The sequence below is a fragment of the Vigna unguiculata genome, chromosome 11, assembly GCF_037176805.1.
Source record: "Vigna unguiculata cultivar grain cowpea cultivar isolate G323 ecotype 2 chromosome 11, ASM3717680v1, whole genome shotgun sequence".
Lineage (NCBI taxonomy): Eukaryota > Viridiplantae > Streptophyta > Magnoliopsida > Fabales > Fabaceae > Vigna > Vigna unguiculata.
Window position 1 is genome coordinate 31,191,282 of NC_140802.1, and position 11,068 is coordinate 31,202,349.

Below are 11,068 nucleotides of genomic sequence, written 5' to 3' on the forward strand. Positions count from 1 at the left end.
CTTTCGAAATGTTGGAAATATTTTACTAGGATTGGGGTTGGTGATGATGCAAAAGAAAGGGCAAGGTAGAATGGCTGCAACAAAAAATACATTATTGGTGGACAAAAGTATGGCACTTCTCGTTTGAAACATCACATTGAGAGATGTAATAAACTTAAATTTGGAGATGTGAGGCATATAATAGTAGACGAGCAAGAAAAGTTAAAAGCTAGAAGAATAGATCCAATGGTTTCCCGTGAGCTGTGTGCCAATATAATCCAAAGCAGTTTACCATTCAACTTTGTTGAGTATGAAGTGCTTAGAACTTGGATTAATTATCTGAATCCTGATGCATGTTTGGTTTCTAGAAATATGATAAAGAGGGATGTTTTGAAAATACATATGAAAGAAAAAAACATGCTAAAGGAAGAATTTAGGAAAATCAAAAATAGGATGTTTTTTGACATTTGACTTGTGGACTTCTTTAACTGGTGAAGGTTATATTGCTTTGACAGCACATTACGTTGACACAAATAGGAAATAGTTTAGTAAAATTTTGAACTTTTGCCACTTCCCTGCACCTCATATGAGATTTGAGTTGTTAAAGAAAATAAATGGATTCTTAATGACTAGGAAATTGAGAAAAGAATATTTTATTTGACTTTGGATAATGCATCTACTAATGATGTTCTAATTAAAACTTTAAAAAGTGAGCTTCTTTTGCAAAAATTTTTGGTTTGTTATGGTGAATTTTTGCATGTGCATTATTGTGCACACATTTTAAACTTGATTGTGCAAGAAGGATTGAAAGCCCTTGGTGATTCTTTAGATCATATTAGGGAGAGCATAAAGTATGTTAGGGGTTCTAAAAGTAGGATGATGAAGTTTAAACAATGTGTTGAAAAAATAGGGGACATTGATGTCAAGACTGCTTTGTGTATAGATGTTCCTACAAGGTGGAACTCTACTTTTTTTATGCTTGAAAGTGACCTAAAATATCAATGTGTGTTTGCAAGTTTGCACTTAGTTGATGAGAATTATAAATACTATTTGTTTGAGGAGAAATGGAGAAGAGTTAAAAAAGTTGTGTTTTCTTGTTACCCTTTTATGAGATCACTAATTTAATATTTGCCACAAGTTATCCTACATCAAACTTGTACTTTTTACAAGTATGGAACATCCAAACCCTTTTAATGGAAACTTTAAAAGATGAAGATCAAGTTATCAGAGATATGACCGAAAGAATGATGGTAAAGTTTGATAAATATTGGGATGAATATAGCATTGTCCTTGCATTTAAGGCAATTTTAGACCCAAGGATGAAGTTGCACACATTGGGATATTGCTATATGAAGATAGACCCTCTTACTTGGTAAGTAAAGTTAGAGAGGATGAAAGAAAAATTGTACAAGCTTTTCTCTGAATATTGTTCCAAGAATGACACTTCCCCTCTCCTAAAGCGTAAGCATACTGATTTTTTGTCGTCATCCTCATTTGATTCTATCAGGTCAAACTCTCTTCATGTAAGTCATATAATCATATCAATTTGTACTAATTTAATTACTATTATATATATATATATATATAAATTAAATTATGATTTTGGTTTTTATGTTATGAATTAAAAGAATGCAAGCTTCGGGCTTCTATTAATATGGGATGGAACCAATTTGATATATACTTGGATAAGCCAACATTGAATGTTGATATTACTAAACGTATGAATGCTCTTGAATGGTGGAAGAGTAATAGTCAATGTTTCTCAGATTTGTCAATCATGGCTCGAGACTTGCTAAGTATCTCAATTACTATAGTTGCATCTAAATCTGCTTTCAACATTGGTTCAAGGATTTTGAATAAGTATAGAAGTCGTCTATTGTCAAAACATGTAGAAGCAATAATTTGTACTTGCAGTAGGAAGCATGGGTTTCATGAATACGGTATTTTTCTAATTTAAATTCTAACATAATATTTTCATAAACAATCTTTTATATTCTAACTTGGTTTTTTTTTTTTCAATTCCATTCCATATGTTATTTTAAGATGATGATGCTGATTAAGATGGAAGAGTGGAGGAGAGTTCTTCTAAGGGTGAATCTAATAACCCTGAAAAAGGAATTGATGAAGATTGAAGGTATTTTAATCATGCTTTGTGTAACCATTGTGTTTTTCTTTACATCCAGCCATAGATTAAATTTATAATGAATTATATTGGCTGCAGCAGGTTGCACAACAAATTGACGTGTTGTTTGAGCTTCAAGTTAGGCCATTTAAAGGACTATGATTTGGACTTTGATCATTTCAAATGTTGATTTCCTTGTGTTGTATTTTGATCATTTCCATATTCTACTGCACATTTTCTGTATTGAATATTCCTGTTGGACTTTGTGTTTTCTTACTTTGTATCTGGTGCACAATTTCCTTTGGCTTTGTAATTTCCAAGTTTGAATTATCTTGGTGTTTCTGGGTTTATATCTTGTGCACATTTTATGGTCTGATATGCGTACCAAGTAGTGATGTTTGGGTGTCATAGTATTTTTATTTGGTGTTCATTTTACTTATCATGTTGTGGTGCTTGTAAAGGTCATGGTTTGCATTTCCTTTATGCTTTCATACTGTTTGGGTACAGTCACAAGTGTGGATTATTAGGCTTTTTTCATGTTGATTGATGGTGCAACCATATCATTTACGTAATAGTTTGATCTTATAATGGGATAGGTTTTTCACGTTAATGTACCTAATTTTCATGTTACCTTTCATTGTATTACACTACTGGTATTTGTTCATCCAATTATAGCTAGGAATGGTTATGAAAGAATTCAATCATTGTTGGAAATTTGGGTCTACATCAAAATTAAAAAAATCAAAGCTGACGGGTCAGCTCGCCAGCCCAAGGGTCAGCCAACTTGTAGGCTGGGTTAAATAATTTAGCCCATTTTCATTCAGTGGGCCAAAACGGACCAGATTGGCCCATATTGACATCCCTACATAAAACATGTTCACACACCAAAGCACAAATTCCATTTTTTTTTTCACCAAGTACAACACGTTCTTCTCATATCCAAGACCAAGCAATCATATAAACAAAAAAAAAAAAACATAGATGTCTGGTGTAGTTCTCCTTACCTAGAATTCGACATACAATGTAGTTGTCCCAACTCTTCCCCTTCCAAGGTGCACCACGAATTTACCACAAAAAATTACATACAATTTTAACTTTTTTCTCTAGCTAGGATTTGAACACCCAATGAACACCCAATCCGCAAGACCCAAACAACTCTCCAAACCATATCAACCATCACATTTTCTTATCAATCAACACACACATTAACTTTTCAATAGCATCCACACACTAGTGAAGATTTGACATTTTACTATGCCTTATAGACCTCGGTTATAGCGGAACCGAAGCCTATAAAGAGGTGGTGGCATTTTTACAATTTCGTCCAACTATATTGCCTCAGGTCTGTGCAAAACTGGTGCAGTAAGAGGTTTTAGGCCTCGGTTTCAAAAGAACCGAAGCCTATAAGACAACCTAGTAACCAAAATTTCAAAACTACCATCAGCGTCAGCACTTTTAGATTCGGGTGTTTCTGGACTGAGGCAATATGAAGAGGCTTTAGGCCTCGGTTAAAAAAGAACCAAGGCCTATAAGCTAGCCCAATAACCCTAACTAACCCTAATTTCAAAAATCTCACCAACGCTGTCACCTTTGGCTTCGGGTCTTTATTGACCGAGGCCATAAAGGGACTTTAGGCCTAGATTATTAATTAAACCGAGGCCATATGCCCTATTTAGGTTCCCAAATTTGCGATTTCGCACTATTCACCTTCGTCCTTGCGCAAACACCATGGGTCTGAGCATCGCGGTGGGTTGCTCATTCACTGCTGGTGAAGGTTTGGTCACGACAGCGTTTGCCGACGATCTCGAAGGCGAGGACGAGCACAACAGTGCTAATGGTGGTGCGAACGAAGTACCCCTATGGCTTCGAGTCTTTAGAGAACCGGGGCAAAAAAGTACCCCTATGGCTTTAGTTGACACCCGAGGCCAAAAGCCACCCTTTTTTGCCTCGCCCCAATATGCCTCGGTTTTGAACACCCAATGAACACCCAATCCGCAAGACCCAAACAACTCTCCAAACCATATCAACCATCACATTTTCTTATCAATCAACACACACATTAACTTTTCAATAGCATCCACACACTAGTGAAGATTTGACATTTTACTATGCCTTATAGACCTCGGTTATAGCGGAACCGAAGCCTATAAAGAGGTGGTGGCATTTTTACAATTTCGTCCAACTATATTGCCTCAGGTCTGTGCAAAACTGGTGCAGTAAGAGGTTTTAGGCCTCGGTTTCAAAAGAACCGAAGCCTATAAGACAACCTAGTAACCAAAATTTCAAAACTACCATCAGCGTCAGCACTTTTAGATTCGGGTGTTTCTGGACTGAGGCAATATGAAGAGGCTTTAGGCCTCGGTTAAAAAAGAACCAAGGCCTATAAGCTAGCCCAATAACCCTAACTAACCCTAATTTCAAAAATCTCACCAACGCTGTCACCTTTGGCTTCGGGTCTTTATTGACCGAGGCCATAAAGGGACTTTAGGCCTAGATTATTAATTAAACCGAGGCCATATGCCCTATTTAGGTTCCCAAATTTGCGATTTCGCACTATTCACCTTCGTCCTTGCGCAAACACCATGGGTCTGAGCATCGCGGTGGGTTGCTCATTCACTGCTGGTGAAGGTTTGGTCACGACAGCGTTTGCCGACGATCTCGAAGGCGAGGACGAGCACAACAGTGCTAATGGTGGTGCGAACGAAGTACCCCTATGGCTTCGAGTCTTTAGAGAACCGGGGCAAAAAAGTACCCCTATGGCTTTAGTTGACACCCGAGGCCAAAAGCCACCCTTTTTTGCCTCGCCCCAATATGCCTCGGTTCTCGAATCGGGACAAAATATCAAAAACAACCGGGGCCAAAAGTCATTACTGCACTGGTGACACATTCCATGCATTCAAGAAAAAAAAAACAAATAAATTCTAGTCATGCCAAATAAAATATGGGCCAACACTACATATAAGTTATCTACCCAAGACACACATAAACACCCCCACATGATAATAAAACAATATATTACGAAAAATACTTGTTCCAAATACACATATTAGGAATCAAACCCCTAACCACCAACTCATGACTAAGGCTTTAGCCAATTATGCTACTCTTCATTTTTGTTATGATTTTCTGTATTAATGCAATTAATATTCATCGCGTCTAATTATCACCTTAGAAACATAATTATTTTCCTAGGTCGTCCATTCTTCCCAACACGAAAATTTTTCATCCTCGAAAATTTGTACTTACCATGAACATATATGGATATATCTTCTTCATGTTGTCTTCCAACTCTCAAATAATCTTTTAGCATTCACTCAATTATTCATATACCTAACTTTTTATGACCTCAAGAATCCTTTCAGTTCCTCCTAAATTTCCTGATAAATGTAACAAAATATTATCATCCATAATTGAGCATAAAATGACATTTGACCACACATTTCCTTTCTTACATCAATAATCAAACATCTTAAAATTGCAATTACCTAAAAAATTGCACAAAGATTAAATCTTAAAATTCCATCCATTAAAACTCAATCTCCTAGACCTATTTCACAATTTATCAAATTCATTAACAAAATATATTATTACAACTTACAAAATATAAACACATAATCATAACTTAGTCCAATATCCTTTCATAATTTCATTAATCTTAGCTTCCAATATTAACCATCAAATTCACTAAATCCATAAATATGTATAGGCGATAAAAATTTTCTCCATCTATACCAAATATTTATCCACAAACACATTTATCAAATTGCTATGGACTCATTAATCAAAACTTGGTTCTATTGCACCGTATCACAACTTCATACACTTGAAATAACTTCCCTACACCTCCAATTGTCACATAACGTCTAAAAAAATCTCAACACCTTGCAAATTCAATTCCCTTAGCATCTCATCCAAACAATACAAAAACTGTAAATATTTTTCTAGCAAAAGAATTTCCAAAACCGCAAATTGATCAATTTTTTATAAGATACAAACATATATATAAATACTACTGCATATAACTTTTATTAGAAAAATAATAATAATAATAACAGTGTTTTAGATTGTACACATCATATATATTGCTATTAGTATTTAAAAACAAAACCCACCACCAACATCTAATCACTAGAAGATAAATAATTTTTAGCGTGCAGTTATATTAAAATGCCGTTATCTTAAAAGAATTTTAAAAAGTAAAAAACATTTATTGTCAGTTTTAAAATGCCAGTATATTTTAGCTTAAATTTTGAATTTGTTATTTTTAAAATAGGCGGTATTATGCGTCTAAATCGGTTTTTTCGCGCCTGTTCATTTCTTCTTATCAACCATCTTCTGTTTCGTGAAGAAGTATCTTCCAAGTCTATGGAAGTCATTCATCTTTTTTTCTTCTTGTAATTCCTTTTTTCTAAGCATTTTTTTCGTTCCGTAAGTTGTTTGTTTCTTCTGTACATTTTTTTTCTTCGATTCAAATTTGATTTTCATTCGATTGCTTATTTTTTCTTCTCATAAACCCTAATTTCTATTACCGATATGCATGTTTTTTTATAGTTTCGGTGCAAAGCTCATTAAAACTGCAGGTGATGAAGGTTAGAAGCACCGTGATGCTTGAGCAGAGAGTGATTCTGCTATTGTTGATTTGCTGAAGAATTTTCATTGTTGATTGAGCATGCATAATTTTGCAGAGATGGAGAAAATATGGCATGTACCTGCTTACTTTGTTAGAATGCCATTGCCCTCTAATTTTTTTAGAGGAAAGAATGCTTGGTTCCTCCACCAGATGGATATAAGCCTCCAATCAGATGGCCAAAGAGCAGAGATGAGTGTTGATACAGGTATAATTTTATATATGCTTTATGATTTCCCCCCTTGAATCTTGATTAGTGTTCAGTATGTATACATTATTTGTGCTTTGGTTCACTTTCTCTTGCTTGCCAAATTGTAAGACATTAGGGTCCATTTGCTAGGAAAGAAAAAGATTGGTCGGGAATGATGTGAATAGAAATAGGAAAAATAATGGTTGTTAAAAACAGAATAAAAATATCAAAGAAGAAGCAAAACATAAATAATTAAGTGAAAATAATTAATGGAGCACACTTTATTTTTTGTTTCTCTTTTCATTCCATTTTGCATCACATGGAATAACTAGGGAAAAGGACTAGCTTAAGCAATGAAATAGTAGAAAAATATCCTAAGCGGCTGGAAGACCACAAATCTAGCATAAACAAAGAAGAATATGAACGTTACGCACACCAATATGAATTGATACAAAACCTTAATGAAGTTTACGATAATGATTCCGGAAACTTTAGCAAGATTGTCGAGCTCATGCACAAAATGCAAGAATGTTGACAAACACCAAATGAAATCGTCCAGGAGCTTGTTCCTGATTTCTATTTAGCTAGTTTTGACCAGATGTAAGTTCCCTTGGTTATGTGTTGGTTTTTTTTATCACAATATACACTTGTAGAATTAATCATTTTTTACTTTTATTTTTTTTAAATAAGACCCTCGTGAAAATTTGCATGGATTATTTTTGTGTGCTCCACTGATGTGAACATTTTCTCCTGCAAATCTCCAAAGATGCTTGAAGGTCAGCAAAATTGTTGCATAATGTGAAGCTATTTCTTGCCATTTACCAATTCTATTTGATGGTTGACAGGTTTTTAGGAATATTTGATTTTCACTTGTCAGAATAAGATAGTTTTATGTGCTACAATGTTTTCCCCTACTCACGACAAGGTTACGAGGAAACCACAATTAAAGTCTACTTTTAAGGTTCTATATGACAAAGGCACGTTTATCAATATTTTATGCTGGAAATTATATTACAAGTTGTTAGTTGCAAACAAAATTTGCTTTCTGATTTGTTGAGATTCATTTCCTACATAATGAGTAATGACAAGCTATTTGCAAGGCTGAAAAGCACCAATAGATTACTAGATTTATAGGTAAAATACACGAATTGTTGTTTTTGTAAAGGACTTACTAGTAAATGATGCCATAAGTATAATAGAAGTTGCAAGCTGAGAAGATTGGAGAAAAATCTACTGTAGAAAAGCTTTGAATCACTAACTTAATGATAGGATATTATGATATTAAAATACACATGCCGTGAGGACACATGATACCCTATGTTATTACCATAGAGGCTTAAGCCACAACCTTCTAATAACTACCAAGCTCATTAGATCATCATAATTAATTAACACAAGTGAAAGGTGCCACCTTTAACATTCGTTCATGGGCAGAAGGTATATGCAATGGTTAGGGGTTAGAATAATCATATTGGCTTAACTTTTCACATCCAAGACATGCACAAAAAGATTGATTGTATAGAGAAATAACTGAGTTGGTCCCCTATTTGGTTTTCCAAACTTGACAAGTAAGAAACCCCGGAGAATTCTAACATTTTTATCCTAATCCAAGGCAAGTTAGACACAAGAAAACAAGGCATGTAAACAGACCAAAACATAAACTAGTCAGTCATCATAATTGGTCATTGATGGACATTAAAAGTAAAAGCCTAAACCTGGGGCGTGAATTAGGTTGAAGAATACAGGGCAGAATCCATAAAGTCTCAAGGGTAAAAAAATTCAAATTACCTCGATATGTTATTACTTCTTCACCATTATAGAAAACCTTAAAGTTTCTAATTTGAGAATTACAACAACTGGGATCTTCTCTATTCTTTTTCTATTTTCTATTTTCTAGTTTTATTTTCTTTTTATCCACTATATGTGTGTGTGCATGCATCTAGCTAGCAAGGCTAGTGCATTTATCTGTTGCTCCTTTATTAGGCATGTATTAGCGAGATGAAAATGAACATAACGGATTACATAGGAGTGTCTGAAAAGGAAATGGAACTATGTTTTCATCAAAAGTGCCGAAGTACATTAAAATAGAAACCTGGTGGGTTTAGAAAGATGAAAGATACAACTGAACTAAAACAGGTTTATCTAGTGATGGACCAAATATATGTTTCTTCCCTTGAAATCATTAAAAAAAGTATGCATGTGAGAGGTATATTTCTCGAAACTGGTCTTGCATATCTGTTTTATTACATATATATGGAGCTTCCACGTAGGATCCCAAGAACCTTCTATTTTGTGTCGTGTATGGTGGTGGGAATTGATGTATTATTAGTTAGGTGTACCTCAACTGTTCAAAAGGGGAAACTTAATTAGAGATATATCATAATTACTAATTAATAACTGACTTTATAATTGAGAATGAAATAGTGAATAGTTCTTTTGTTTGTTCTTGAATCTTGATTTGGCATTTCAGGGACAGAGCATAGGAGGGACATATCTAAAGTTAGCAAATTGCCATTTGAAGGTATTATCTATAATGGAAGCTGAGTAGCTAAATGAAACATGACCACCGTCGTTGTAATACTTATATGACTTATCCCTGATTGGACTTTAGAAAAATTACATCCATATTGGCATCCTTTTGATGATTTGAATTAATTGATTTGATTGCATCTTGTTGTAGGATTGATGATTTGATATTGATTACAATGTAGATAAACACCGTTAAAATAGATTTTAGTTTTTTTTTTGAAAGAAGTTATAATTTTACCGGCAGTTACAACTATTAATATATTTTTGAACTTAGTGACGGTTACAACTGCCTGCCGTTAATTTTCTTAAATTTTCAAACTTGCTGGCGGTTACAACTACCTCTAAATTTTAAAACTCTTAAACTTATTGACGATTACAACTGCTTCTAAATTTTAAAATTCTTGAACTTGCTGACGGTTACAACTGCCTCTAAATTTTAAAATTTTTGAATTTATTGGCGGTTACAACTACTGTTAAGTATTTAATATAAATTTTTAAAGTTAACTTAGAGACGATTAAAATCGACTCTAATAATTTTAGTGACGATTATTCTAGCGGCTATAAAAAACTGATATTATAATGTTGTTGTGATGCCAAATTCTGCGACAGTTAATTAATTGTTGAAAAAGAAAATAGTGGCGGATCAAACCGTCACTAAATATTATATTAGACTGACGCTAAAATTTAAAATTTTTGTAGTGAATAAACATTTTCACACATAGATGTATATGAAACTAAAACTGTAAATGAATAACCATCAATCAAAATAATTCATATTTATATATTTATATATTTATATATTTATATATTTATATATTTATATATTTATATATTTATATATATATAATAATACCAAATATTAACAAAATAATAATAATAATAATAATACAAAATATTAACAACATATTATATTTTGAAACATATAGACAATCAATCACGTTTAGAAAAAAACCAACCACTCACGCATGCTAAAAGCTTTATCCCAATAAAACACCCAAAAAAATCACTATAACAAACCATTTTAACTTTATCCATATAAAACATAATTACATAATTTAACCCAAATAAAACTATACCAATTCATGAATTTAATCTTAATAATTTAACTCTGTTTCTAGAAGAAAAAAATAACCCCTTGGTTTATCGTATCATAACTACCTCATTCTTACATTACCTTTGCAGCGGGAAACTACTAAACGTTATCCTATAATTGTCAAACCAAACATTAACCATTGTCACTATACGATAAACAGAACATCTGAAAAAGGCCACCAGTCAAAGAATAACAGTATTTTAAATACTTTAAACATTATCTACAATAATATATAAAAAAAACAATATATAAAAAGATTTTCTGTTTTGTATCCACACTTTATAATATCAGTTTATTTTTAATTATTTAAAAAATTAATTATTTTATAAATAATTTATTTTTAATCGTAATTTTAAAAATCTCTTTTATCTTAAATCATTATTATAACAAAAATTTTGTATATATATATTTTTTTAATTTTATATTTAACAATTATTTTAAAAATTAATTATATATTTATTATCTTAATTTAAATTTTTTGAAAACTAAAAAATACGAACAAACAAACTTATGTATTTGCTAATATAT

General features: G+C 32.8%; 1 long non-coding RNA gene across 2 annotated transcripts; it reads left to right on the top strand.

Moving 5' to 3' along the window:
- The first annotated feature begins 2,015 nt into the window (after positions 1–2,015).
- Positions 2,016–2,561, top strand: LOC114168158 (uncharacterized). Of its 2 annotated transcripts, none has more exons than XR_003600623.2 (2): positions 2,016–2,113; positions 2,204–2,561. It is a non-coding gene; the product is annotated as an uncharacterized LOC114168158 (long non-coding RNA). The 2 variants fall into 2 exon arrangements; XR_003600624.2 differs by having other exon boundaries at positions 2,027–2,113; positions 2,201–2,561.
- The last annotated feature ends 8,507 nt before the right edge of the window (positions 2,562–11,068 follow it).